The sequence below is a fragment of the Paramisgurnus dabryanus genome, chromosome 21, assembly GCF_030506205.2.
Source record: "Paramisgurnus dabryanus chromosome 21, PD_genome_1.1, whole genome shotgun sequence".
NCBI classification, from domain to species: Eukaryota; Metazoa; Chordata; class Actinopteri; order Cypriniformes; family Cobitidae; genus Paramisgurnus; species Paramisgurnus dabryanus.
In genome coordinates, this window is record NC_133357.1 from 25,198,866 (window position 1) to 25,213,253 (window position 14,388).

Here is a 14,388-nt window from a genome sequence, read left to right on the forward strand (position 1 = left end):
CATGAACAGGTACAAGTTTTTAAATCTTTGCATATCGATCTCTTAAGTTAACAAAAAATAAAAAAGAGAAGTTAACTTTCGCTTGATGCAGATGATGTGACCTTAAACTTCACTTCTGGACCTGGACCTTTTTTCCAAACCTGCACATAAATAATCTGTATCGAGGATCATATTACCATTTACCCAAGCACAGTGTATCGTATTATGTGACGTGGAAAGTATAAAATAAAGACAAAATAGATGTCAAAGCGATGGAAAGACAGCACGCACTGAGCTGCCGAGCAAGGCGGCAGATTTTTCAGACTCCTGATGTCAAGTGAAGTTCAGGTTATGTGATATCAGGTTTTCAAGGCCGTGCTTTACAGCCTTTGTGAGCTGGAGGGTATTAATAGCGATCGTATTAAAAATCAAGATCATCCTACTGAAGACAGCGACAGATTTTCCTGGTGTCAACAAGGCAGACTGAGCAAAGGCCGACCAACGTTCACCATAACATAAGCTTACGTCCTTTCAATAAAAATAACTAGTAGGGCTCAGAAGCATAATTGAAAAGTCTCACTATTTTGTGATACGTTACATACATATTTAAGTCAGAGCCGATGATGTAGTGGGCAGCGCTCCCACATGTGGTGCTTTCGCACTTTCGTCGACCCGAGTTCGAATCCAGGCTCGTGGTCATTTGCCGATCCCCCTCCTTTCTGTCCCCTCCTCAACTAACTGGTAATTAAAGGCAAAAATGGCCAAAAAATAACTTAAAAAAAAACAAACATATTCAAAACATCAAGTGCTCTGCAGTGCAAAAAAATCACTTGCTTACTTAGTATTTTTGTCTTGTTTTTAGTACAAATAAAAAAAAATCATAAATTAAGATGCATTTTCTTGATAAGCAAAATTACCTAAGAAAATAATGCTGCGTTCCAGGCAGGTTTTTAAACTCGTGAGTTACGACTTCAAAACCACGACTCACGACCCTATGCGTTCCAGGCAGCCAGTAACCCGTGTTTTTACAACCTTCTACCGGTGAAAGTGCACTGGAACGGCAGTCAAACCCGTGACTTCCCACCCGTGAACTCGTACTAGATCGATGTACTCCCAGTTCAGAGTTGTGAGTCGTGGTTTTGAAGTCGTGAGTTACGAGTTACAGGTTGCCTGGAACGCAGCATAAGTCTAGTTTTTAAACAAAAAATATCAAATTTTATTGAATTTGTGCTTAAAACGTGAAAAAATCTGCCAATGTGGCAAGAACATTTTCCTTAAATTTTTCATGATTTATGTGTTTAAGAAAAAAATTACACAAATTTACTAGACGTATTTTCATAGTTAATTTTGCTCATGAAGAAATGCATCTTGATTTAAGAATTTTTAGACATTTGTACTTAAAACAAGACAAATATACACATGTAATGTATGTAAAATGACTTTAAAGCTTTTTTATTTAGATAAACCATTAACAAATTAACAAAATTATTGTCCGGTGGTGTGGACGCTAAAATAAGTTATCTTTATAGTTAACGTTACAGTTATCATTAAAGCGTGAATGGCCCTTTAGAGGCACAAAAAAGATGAAGATGACTCGCCATTGGTTTATGTAAAAAACACAAAAAGAAAATTATATTTCAATATAAAAAGTGATTGTGGACTGGATTTTCTTTTACCTTTTTCACAGTCTTGTGCATGCCAAAGATTAGTAAAGAGTAGCATTTTTAGTTTTTGTGCAGCATCAGATTTTTTTTTTTTTTTACATTTATTGTTTGTGGCCATTTTTGTCCCATTCTCTTCCATTATAACCACACTTTTTGATTGCAGAGCCATGACACCATATAATCATGCATTTTTGATTCTTTGTGGTTGCAAAGAGGAAAAATTTGTCATTTTTACTATTGATCACCATGTGGCACCATTAACCCTTTAGTAGACCTGTGCAAAAAACAGAGCTTAAGTTCTGGCTTGTACATTGAGTTATATGGACTATAACAGCATGTCTTTCTCCTTTTAAACTCATGAGTCAGAACAGAAGGTGAGGCTGTTAATGTCAGACTTAATGGACTACTTAAAATGCATTAAAATCAGTGTCATGATCTTGCTTAATTTTATATTGTCACACACAAACATAACGTGTTGTAATTATTGTTCATTCATACCACCCTGTCATAATTGCCAATGATGAGACAAATACACTAGATTCACAATAGCTTTTACATTTTACAACCGAACAAATTAAACATTAGTGCATTTAATCAAATTTTATTATAATGATAAATTAAGTTATCCATAAAAGTTGCCCCTCACCGCAGATTATATTGACTTCTTTTAAACAGACTGGGATCCAACTCAAGAAAACACCACCGTTTCCCAAGTCATTCAGTCCGTATGCAAAATGAATCTGCAAGTTTATGAAACAGCATGTACTGAGAAACTAATAACAACTCACCCCAAAGCATTTTTGTGGCGATGGATTTCATGTGTGGTTAGCACTTTGCACAAACCATTTGCATTCAATCATAAAGCAATTCTCAGACAAAAATCCTTACGCAGATAAGTAGATTTGGTAAATTTTATTTGTAGTGCCAAATAAAAATCATCATAATTTAAATTATAGTAATTATAAAAATGTCTACCATTTCACGACATTGATTTACAAAAGGGATACTTAACACAAAATTATTTCCTCATTCCCACGTTGGTTTAAACCCATATGTGACTCCACAAAAATAAGGGTAAATTCTTTTAAAATCGAAGTTATACAAATACAAAATGTGTTGTTGCACAGAGATGTGTCACAAAATGTGTTGTTTTAAGAGTGATGGAACATGATCTTCACTTAATATCCTAATGATTTTTGACAAATCTATAATTTTAAACAATATAATGTATAGTTGACTATTGCTACAAAAATACCAGTGCGACATATGACTGGTTTTGTGGTGCAGGGTCACATATGACTTTTTGCTTTTGTGGAACACAGAAGGTTTACTTTCATAGTCAAAAGTGACAAAAGGAAAATCCTGAGAAAACCATGGGCCTCAGAACCATTATATGTGGAACAAGGCCTACCAACTTTTTAAGACCAGTCATAATGGACACACCCACTTTTTCTCCAAATTACCCACTAGAGGAATGCTCAAATAAATTAAACTCTGTTCCGCGTTTTAGCCACAACTTTGTTTTCTACGCTGCTGCTTCCTCGAATCCACTCCACTTTTGGTGTGTAATGGGGCATACACACCAAATGCGAGGTCAACAGTTTGCGTGAGTAGATTACATACAAAGTCAATGAAAAGATGCGATCAGATGCGTCCTTGCGTTGGCCGATTCGACATACGCTATTTGCTAGGGATGCACCGAATATTCGGCCACCGAAAATTTTCAGCCGAAAATGCCCAAAAGAGCATTTTCGGCTTTCGGCCGAAAGACTTTTATCACCGAGACAATACGGCCAAAATGTTGTGATGACGCAAACAGAAACCGCGACCTGCACATGCTTGTCTGAAGCAACATGTACAGTATGTGGCGTGGATGTATTTAACCGCAAAAAGGCGCTAAAGTACGCACAGAGGCACATGCGGTTGTGTCCGGTCCAGACGTGATCATCACAGTGAGTACGCCCTTCAAAGATCAGAACTCTTGATGTATAAACTTTAGAGAGAGTCGCGCAAATGTGTCTCATACTGTGTAGTCCATTAACATACATGTGCCGAATAAAGCAATGAAAAACAACGTAACGTTTTTATGCTGCGCTGTTTGGGATTCGCCTTCGTTCTCTGTGTGCGCGTGCGTTTAAGTGCCCTCAATAGTGCACACACGAGTGAGACACAAACAAGCGAACGTAAAATCTTTCTGTTATTAACAGGGCACATATAAACAAAATTATCTCCAAAGTATTCTTTTTCTAATAAAAACATTTGTTTATGTCTTAAGTGTATGTATAGATTACAGTCAAAATTAAAGTCTCTGCTTATTTAAAGAGACAGTAACCTCAATTAACCTACTTAAGTCTAACAAAGAGACAAATAGCTCTAAAAATAATAATATATTTAATTTATACAATAAAGACAGTGTTATGACTCATTTAATTCGATTTCTGTACCTAATGCTAATGTTAGCCCTTATTAATGTGCAGCTTTGTTCTTTTTTATAAATGTTTGTAATTTCTTTATTTGTTATTAGATTTTCCCCACCCCCTTTTTGCTGATCTGAAAAATAATCTGATCCGTGCCTCAAAAACTGTAAAGTGATCTGAACCGTGAGTTTTGTGATCTGTAAAGTTAGTACACAGTGATAGCCATAAATGCATTTGTACTAATAATTGGAATAATAATTTATTTCGGTGTTTCAGTTTCGGTTTTTCGTCCTTTGTTTCCTCTTTATTGGTTTCGGCCAAGAATTTTCATTTCGTTGCATCCCTACTATTTGCCTCAAACGCGCCTTCATGCATATTGAAAATATTTAACTCAAGCGAGAAATTCGCAAGACACAAAGTTAAATCCCACGAGTAATGTACAGCGAGCAACACTATGCTACGCGTTTGGTGTGTAAATAGCATAAGTGTGTATTAGTACATCTTAACTTTATGCAAAAGGTACAAATCCCAAAGTAAACGATGACGCGAGTTATCGTCTTCAATGTAAATCTCTTTTCTTGGACAACAACAAACACACAAATTGTAGGCAACAGTTTACTTCCTGGGACTGGTGACGTAGACAAGACCGACATTATCATAATTCCTCCCGCTTGGACTCACAGTGTGTTAGTTAACTCCTGTTAGCATTGCATTGTGAGCGAATCTTTTAAACATGGTAAGGAGCGTCACATTTCCTGCTGACATCTGAGGTATTCAGGCCAATCAAACGTACAGATTAGCTGGCCAATCAGCTTTTCAGATCAATGAGCTTTGTACATAATCAGTGCGTTTTAGGAAGACAGGGATATCTGGAGCTACAAAAATGTACGGTATGTGGAAAGTAATTTGTTTTTTAACCATAAAATACCGTAGTTTCCGGACTATAAACCATAACGGACTATAAGCCGCATCATTCAAAAATGCGTCATTCAGACGTGAAATGACATATAAGTCACAGTGGACTATACGTCGCGTTTATTTAGAAAATTATTTCACAAAATCCAAGCCGAAGAACAGACATTTTCTCTGGAAAGGCAAGTTATTCAACTAAACAACAGCGGACAGAACAGCAGGCTGAATAGATGTCTGTATGTTAAAGTAAAATTATCAATTATTTAAACGATAAACCATAGCATACAGAATTTACCTGGAAGGTTGAATAGTCTAAATTAACCGAACAAGCCAACTAGTGTGAAGTTCGGATACTCGTCATTCCACATTACAGAACCCATTGAATTACAGAAGAAGCATATGGAGGACTCTCGTGGCTGTAGATGGTAATGTTGTCTCTTGTCTCATAAATGTAAAAATTATTCATACTGACTTACAAGGCACACCTGACTGTAAGACGCATCACCAGCCAAGTTTTGAAAAAAAAACACGGCTTATAGAACGAAAAATATGGTATGCAAACATGTCGTATTATACCAAATACACAAAATAACATTGTTTTTTAGCAACAAAATAGGTGTTCTTTAAACTTAAAAACTAAAAAGTTTCTGCTACTTTCGGCAATCCTACGAGCCATGATACAACAAGATAAACAAAGCTTTTAGGCTATTAAAGCAATTGTTTTAATAAAAGGCACCAGAATACAAGAAAAATTGGGCCCACACACATATTTTGCTTCCGACATTTTGTTTTTAAACATTTTTTGCTTCCCATAGACAATTTTTTTTATTTTGGATGAACTGTCCCTTTAAGACCCACACATTTACTAGAGTCTAACATTGCTACTGGTGAGAAGTTTAAAAACCAAGGAATGTCAAGACCATCACCTAGTGACTTTCAACCACAATATGGCAAACATGCAGAAAAAGCCACAAACAACAAAACCAGACTTCAGAAACAACATTAGTGGAGCCAAAGTGGTTATCATGGAGGACCACTGGTATGGACCTTTAGAAAGCGAAGGGCCTGAAATTCCAGACATGTCCTTATTAAGACAGTTACAGTGTCGCTAACACACTCTCAGTCTCTCTCTCTCTGTTGTATCACCCGCACCTCCACTCTGTCCTTCCCCTCCCGTTCTCCCTTCTCCTTCCCTCTCACAAGCACCCTAGTCCAAATCCAAAAAAGGTCTGAGGAACAGGGAAATAGTAGGAGGTGGGAGTATGGGTTGCCTGACCAATTTAGGTGTGCGCTAAGGCTCAGGAAACACACAGCGCTCTCCCCAAGAACAATCCTGCTGTTTTAAGCGTACTGGTTTTGTATAAGTGAATGTAATCTATGAACAGACCTGACTAATTTACCGGTCACGCAACTCTGAAATAATTCAAGACTCTACAAACACCAAAGAATCAATGAAGAAAATTTTATATGGAGTGTGGCTAAATTTTCGGTTTACGCCGATGAGTAAATATTGACCTTGAGTCTAAACATGTCACCATATCTGTGAACACCCGTCATGAAAAGGTCACCTGTCGGCAGCGCACGGCCACTGAAGAGACATCGGGTTACAGAATCAAGTGACAAACCAAAAGCATCCCACACCCTTGATGGATAACAAACGTTCATTAAAGGAGCATCTTTAACCGTATTGCTATTACACACACTTCGGAGTGTGGCGTGTACACTAATACAAATTGTATATCATTACAAATTTCAAAGATTCTTTTAATATTCTTCTGTATTGGGGTAAAATTTGGTTTTTGTTGTGTTTTGAACAAAAGTTATGTTCTGAGCTATTATTGGATCTTACCAATAACTACTAGGTGGAAAAATAACAATTAAATTTAAGTGATTGACAAATTCAGTCTCTGTTTATCTGCTAGGGCTTTAGGAGTGCAGACAGGAGATTGTTCTCATTTGAGACTTGGAAAACAGCTGCGGTGCTGCTCTCTTAACTACTCTCCCCTTACACACTCCACAACACACACACACACACACACACACCCACGCACCCACGCACGCACGCACGCACACACACACACACACAAAACAACAGGGCAACAAGGAGACTATAGCAGCTGCTACTTGAGATCGGATTACAGATAAGGAAGGCATTTTAAGGCATGAACAAGCAATGCTGGACAATCTGATTTAATGAAAGACAATCTGAATCTAAATGATATTTTGATCCATAAAATGTGTATTATTTACAACTGAAAATCCAAACTTTTGATGACATGATTGTTGTCTTTTCAAAGTGCACGTTTTTAAAATGACACCTTGTGTCAGTGTAAATTACAAAAATGTAAATTAAAGGTGATGTCATGCACTTAATTCAGTCTATAGGCATGCGTGAGTATAACAAAAAAACTGCTGCATAATAATTAATCATAATTAATCGTTTACAGAATAAAAGTTTTTGTTTAATTATATATGTGTCTACTGTCTATAATAATTATGTATATATAAATACACACACATGCATGTATATATTCAAGAAGTTGTATATACTTTTTTATAGTTATATATAATTTATATTATATATACAGTACTGTGCAGAAGTCTTAGGCCGCCACCACCACCAGACTTGTTTTAGAAGTTTTAATGTCCATCCATATTTATTTTTCAATCTATTTCATTAAAGATACAAACAGAAAATACAGGAAACTTGTACATTTTTTTTATTTTCAGGACTAAATGTCTTCTTTAGGCTCTCTTGGCACTAAACACATCTTCAGCGTATTTGAGCAGAATGAAGTAAAAAAAAACTATTTCTTTAAAATTAGAAATTAATTTTATTTAGGTTTAAGAGATCCTGCCGTTTTCCTGCTATTGCTCAGTGGAAATGGAGTTTACCCTAAAAACTTGACACATCAGATTACATTTTTATACAGTTTTTAATACTATATACACATTTCCTGTATTTTCTGGATGTATTCTATTAAAGAGACTGAGAAACAATTATATATGACGACTAACAACTAACATTGCAAAAACAATAAATCTAATTCTGTATCTTAATCTAACACACACACACACACACATATATATATATATATATATACATACATACATACATACATACATACATACATACATACATATATATATATATATATATATATATATATATATATATATATATATATATATATATATATATATATATATATATATATATATATATATATATATATATATATATGTAAGGGATAATGTAGAGGCAGCCGGTAGTTATTGGGAAATAAGCCCCGACAGTGTGATCAGGACCCGACGCGAAGCGGAGGGTCTTGTATCACACTGAAGGGGCTTATTTCCCAATAACTACCGGCTGCCTCTACATTATCCCGCTTATTACACGGCTACTTGCCACATAAGAAAAAAAAACTGGACATGAACATGAATTTGAAACATTTTATTGGCATATTTGTTTTAAATTAACATTTTTATCCTTCCGCGAAACTTTGCACAGATGCATAAAATGATCGTAATACCTTATTAAGATCCTCTGCTTCATACTTGTCTGTCTCCATTTTTTTCTCTTTAGCCAGTCTTTGAGAAGTTTTAATGGCCATTCTGTATTTTTTTGTGTGTTGGCTTCGTAGCTGTCATGCTCTATTTTGTCAAGTTCAGTCTCAGTAAGCTGTCTGTGTCTTGTCGTGGTTGTCGAGTGTTTGTCACAAGATGGCGCCAAACAGACAGTAATCTTTATTGATCTTTATTGGCGCGGAGCGATTTTACTCGTGCAAGTAGTCCGGCTATGCGTTATTATTTTGGAGCGGTTATTATTTGAAAAGAACGAACCTGCAAATGTCTCAACTGACCAATCAGAATCAAGCATTCCAGAGAGCCGTGTAATAAATATATATAAAATTTAGTTTATATACGATTAGTTGTGATTAATCATGCAGCCCTCTGTGGCGGCCTACAGGACTGTGTTTGTGCTGCTCAAGAAAGTTTACAAAATTTTGCCACTTTATCTTCCAGTAATAAACCTACCTCACTGTCTGTTTAAACAAAACTGCTCTGTGTTTTCAACTTGTGTTGATTGTATTCGTTGCTCTGTAGAAGAATGAGTATGTGCGCAGGCGCATGGTGTTTCTTTACAAAATAACATCAACATCTTCTTGCCTGGGACACATAATAAGTGTTTTTTGTTGTTTTTGTGTATCTGTGTGATGTGGGTCTTTGTGATAGTGTTGTTGTTTGTATGTTAAATTTTTCAAAAACGCTTTAAATGGAGAATCTCTTTACATTTATTAAAAATATATTGTTTGGACTTCTTTCACTTTTAATGTTTGGAAATATTCCACTTTCATAAAAAATTCAGATTATTTACTTATCTCAGTCCCTCCAGAAAAACGTGATTATGATTTAACACATAATCAGCCAAAGTCTGCATATTTATGCGGGGGACGCATTTTTTCAAATATGCCACATTTTGGCAGCATGCAGATTTCCATGCGCAAAATATGCGGGGACTTGAATGATTTCATAAGCCCGGCATTTTTGTAGCAAAAATCACATTTATCTTAGCAGAAAGTTGAAAATGCCTCACACAAGCGCAGCCATGTCCCCTGTTGCCATGGGAACGTTATGAAGTGACGTGATTATGTGATGTGAACATCATTGTAAAGCTGCAAAAGCTGAAAACAGTTTTTGCAAGTTCCCGCAGTTTTTGCAAGTTCCTGCAATTTCATTGCGTAAAATCTTATAAATATCCTGCATATTCAACTGCATTTATTAAGAAAACGTCCCGCAAGATCAAGGATTTTTGCCTGCAACAATCACAAAAAAACCTCCACGTTTTTCTGGAAGGACTGTTATCTAGTAAAATTATTGTCATAAAAAAGTACTGTTAAACCACAACTTCTCATATTGCACTAGCCTTGTGATGCGAAACTACCGTTTCGACGTTGTTGTATGTATAAAGATACTAACTAGGGGTGGGCGATATGACCAAAATCTTCTATCACGATAGGATTAATTTTATATCATGATAACGATATGTATCACGGTAGAGTTTTTTATGTTTTAATAAGGTTTAAATCTTTAATACCATAGAAATGTTCATAATTCTCACAAAAAACATATACAAGCATAGAAAGAAGATAAAAACAAACAAAACTCAAGCTCTCTGAAGATACACAGTCAATAAGAATGATAATAAATAATTATGCATGTATGTATAGGCCTATATATATTTTTATTTAAGGTAGAAAAGTGATTTAATCAGGAGCAGTGAGAGATTTTTTTCTCAATGCTGTTTGATTAACACGAGTGACAGACAGGAGCAAAATTAGGTAACTTCCCCTTTAAGACCAAAGTCCGGATCCAATACACTGTTACACATGCGCTTTCTCTTTTAGCTGTTTACTTTCTCTTAAGACCTTACTGGTCGTGTTTATGATGATGCTTGCAAAGACGGGAATTTTGACGCATATGTGTATTTAAGGCCAATAAAGCGGGAAAAATGCTCACGAGCTTAATAAGCAGAGGTCGCGCGACTTGCGCGCTCCTCACAGACAGAAAGAGCAGCGGTTGCGCGACTTGTCCGCTCCTGACACACAGAAAGAACGCACGCATACAGATCTGTTGTCTGTGTTTCAATGGCTTAAAATAACTTGTTTTAAAACTGCAGTGCTTAAATACGTGTACAAACGTTACGTTTTCGCGACCACACGCACAGGAGCGTGACGTGGGCACGTAACCTCGATAGAAACGATAGTCCAAAATCTCTACCGGTTGACAAATTTCTACCGGTTAATTTTGTCTACCGGTTTATCGCCCACCCCTAATACTAACTAATGTATTTGTGTCTTTTTATGTTTGGAAACGTCTGCAAGTATGCGTTTTACATTTGTTGCGCGTCACACAGCTAGCGCAAGACGAGAAGATTGTTTCACTGTAAATAAGACCCTTATGCCTCGGTTGGGATAGTTTAGAGCCCTTAAAAACTGCATTGAAACTGTAAACTGATTAAGTCCATTATATGGAGAAAAAAAATGAAAAATGTCTCGTCAACAGAAGAAAGAAAAATATAAACAACTAGGATGGCATGGGGGTTAATTTACTTAATTTTTTTATGAAAGTGGAGTAATCCTTTAACAAATAAAATAAGGTAACATTATGCATCAACACAACAACTTCTGATATCAAGCCCAACCAACAAACTATATTAAGTAAAATATTACATTGATATAATTCTAACACTAAAAATAAAAATATTAAGTTGAATATTCATAAAAAAAGTTGTTTTAACTTCTTTTTCCACATGATTTAAATTTGATTCAGTAATAGACACTGGTTACACAAAACTAACCAAAACCAATACACCATTATATTAAACAGATTGAAGTAAAAGACAGTCAAATCTCCAACATTTCCATTAAAAATGCCTTCTAATTAAACCAGCAACTTAACCAGTGTTTCCCATGCATTGATTTATTTGTGGTGGCCCACCACAGAATCAACGCTCGCCCCCACAAATAGAATTTTCATGATTCCCATTTACATTTTTATTTCACTATTTAAAACAGCTTAATTCGGCTTAAAATATAATTTAATATATAATACAGATCAAATACAGATACAGATCAAAGAGTAGAAGTGAAACATATTTCAGGTGCCAACACTAGATCAAACGCAAACACGACATGATGACATCACATATATGCTAATTAGCGGGTGACGTCATCACCACCACAGTCTGCTCAAAATCCTGTGGGAAACACTGTTAACTTAAGCAAATTCTCTGCTCTTCAGCACACATGTAACCTCTTTTAACTTAACGAACAAAACACTAATCATTAATAAAGGTTTAACCTTATATCATCTTATTTAGAAATGCATAAAATCTAACTTAATTTCTACATTTACTCCCATAATCAAGTCCCATGCAAAGGTAGAAACCTGAAACTTGAACTGGGTTGGTGTGATCATTTTTTTTCTACAACTTAAATTAAACAAACTAATGTGGTAAATCAACAATCAAAGGCATTTAATTAAGTTACAAATCCCCTGAAGGTTCAAAGTAAGGTGAGCAGGACACTGACAAGTCCAGACAGTTAGCAACCATGTGCAGGTGTTTCGCACAATAAATACAACTTTACATATGTGAAAAACCCTTCACTGGACACACAAAAGAGACAAAGACATGCTAAAAGGAGGGAGAAATGAACCGCCTCTCTTCCTCTATGGACCCAACCCATGCTAAACCTGATCAACCTGCCACTGCAGTTTTCTTAGACATCGAGTTTCTTAAGAAAACCCAAACCCCTTTCAGGCAAACAGCATCTTTAAAATGCACTGCTTTTTTTCTTGCATTAAGGCATAGTTTGGGAAATAATAGTACATGTTTCAAGTGAAGGAAAGGATTGTTCGCCATGATATCAACTTTAACTGGGCAGGAGATAGGAATAGTTTTGATTGCAATTAATAGTTTTCTGTTAAACAGTTTTTTGGATTTATAAAAAAAGAACTGGAAAGTGATGAAAATAAAGAAAAAAACAACAACTTGACAGTGTTTGGCAGATGAAAATACATAAGATCCAGTTAAACTGTGTGGATAAAGTAGGAAATTTGGTGAATCGGACAAGCCTGCCAGAAGTCTACCAAATATACTGATCTTTGGTTTTATTATTTTGAAACCCAGAATCTCCCTGTCAATAACCCAATTTCCTCTCCATACGTCCCAGCTTACACGGGTGTGGTATCGTGACCTGTCACGTATCAAGTATATCTACACCATTTCACTTTCACAGTTTTTATTTGAGAAATACATTTTAAAAAGTTAAAACACTAAACACATCAAACACCATTTTACATTTACATTACTTTTATGTCTGCCTACAGACACCCCTTAACAGACCTTTAGGCCCTGTAGACGATGCTAAATACAGGTGTAAACAGGGTCCAATTTCAGCCACATTCAGGTGTAGTCGAAAACGCATGTTTGAGCAGCCACAAAAAAAGCTACTCTCCGCCTACTGATCTAATGTGTGATGTGCCGAGCACAATTTTTTAACATCGGTCCTGACTTCTAGTGCAAAACGCATCTTATGAGGCTGTTTACACTTGGCATTAACATGCGTTTTCGTCGATCGGATCACAAGTGGACGACGTTAATGCCAGGTGTAAACGGTGTTCAAAACGTTTTGAACGCGTCCACTTTCGACCACTTTCAACCACATTCAGAGGTAGTCGAAACCACTTTCGATCGGATCGCTTTGGAGTTGCGGAACGCAATGTGGTTGAATGTGTTCGAACAGCCACATGCGACCGCCTTCTCTCCGCCCATTTATCTAATCTGAGGTATTAAACACTAATTTTACGTCTTTTTTGACTTCTGCCGTGAACATACGGTGAACAGCGCTATTTTTAGCCTTTCATTGATAAAACTACTGCGGGTGTTCTCCGTAGTTTCGTTTTGAAAACGTGAAAGTTGCGCGATCCTATTTCATCAATTGCGCTGAAAATTCAGAGAAAGCTCCAACAAATAAACGTACAAAACACTGTGCAGCATGTATACTTGCTAAACAAGCAGCGGGCTCCGACATAATATAAGTTTGCGTCCATATAAACTCATAATTACTCCCGCTCGCGTTTGAATGACAGCAGAGAGACTCGCCCCCCGTCTCACAGACCACCCCCTCACAGTATTCAGGACAGATGCGGTCGAAAGTGGACAAAAGAGACGGATTTAAATACCAGGTGTAAACGCAATGTGTCTCTCTCGTCCACTTGTGATCCGATCGATGAAAACACATCTTAACTTCTTACACCCTGAAGCTATTTTGGGGATTTTCGCCTGGATTTGGCCTACCCAATTTCAAAAGCATCCCATACCCACATGCAGAGGTTTACATACAAAAGTTTGGTATCATTTTACAGGTAACCCTTTGAAATTACATAAAACACTGTTAAAAGTGCTCAACATGGTTGTATGTGACATCAGTCCTCTAATAAACACAAAAATAAATAGGCGCTTTTTGATGTTTTTTTCTAAAGTTTTTATTTGAAAGTATATAACTCTGGCCCTGGGTATCTCAGGTCCCTGCAGACAGTTTTGTTTGATTCCAGCAATTGTCAGCTTACAGAGGAAAAATGAATTTTTTCTCTATCATAATCTATGCAAAAGTTATTTTACTCCAACTGATGGGAGGAATAATACGCTTATGGTGTACAATTTCTGCCAAAAAACATTTGAAGTGCTACCATAACCACATACAGTGGAATAAATGCAATTTCTTTATATCATTTTAAAGAAAACCCTTTGAAGTTACATAAAAAGCTGCTGTTTGTGACAAATATTGCTATTTATGTTGTTTTTCATATGATGAAACACCAAATTTTATTTTTTATGTTGTAAACACTGT

The 14,388-nt window shown here is 36.2% G+C and overlaps 1 protein-coding gene across 3 annotated transcripts in view; it reads right to left on the reverse strand.

Annotated features, from left to right (window-relative positions):
• tead3a (TEA domain family member 3 a) overlaps nucleotides 1-14,388 on the reverse strand; it is a 48,834-nt gene that overhangs the window by 30,632 nt on the left and 3,814 nt on the right. The window lies entirely within an intron of this gene.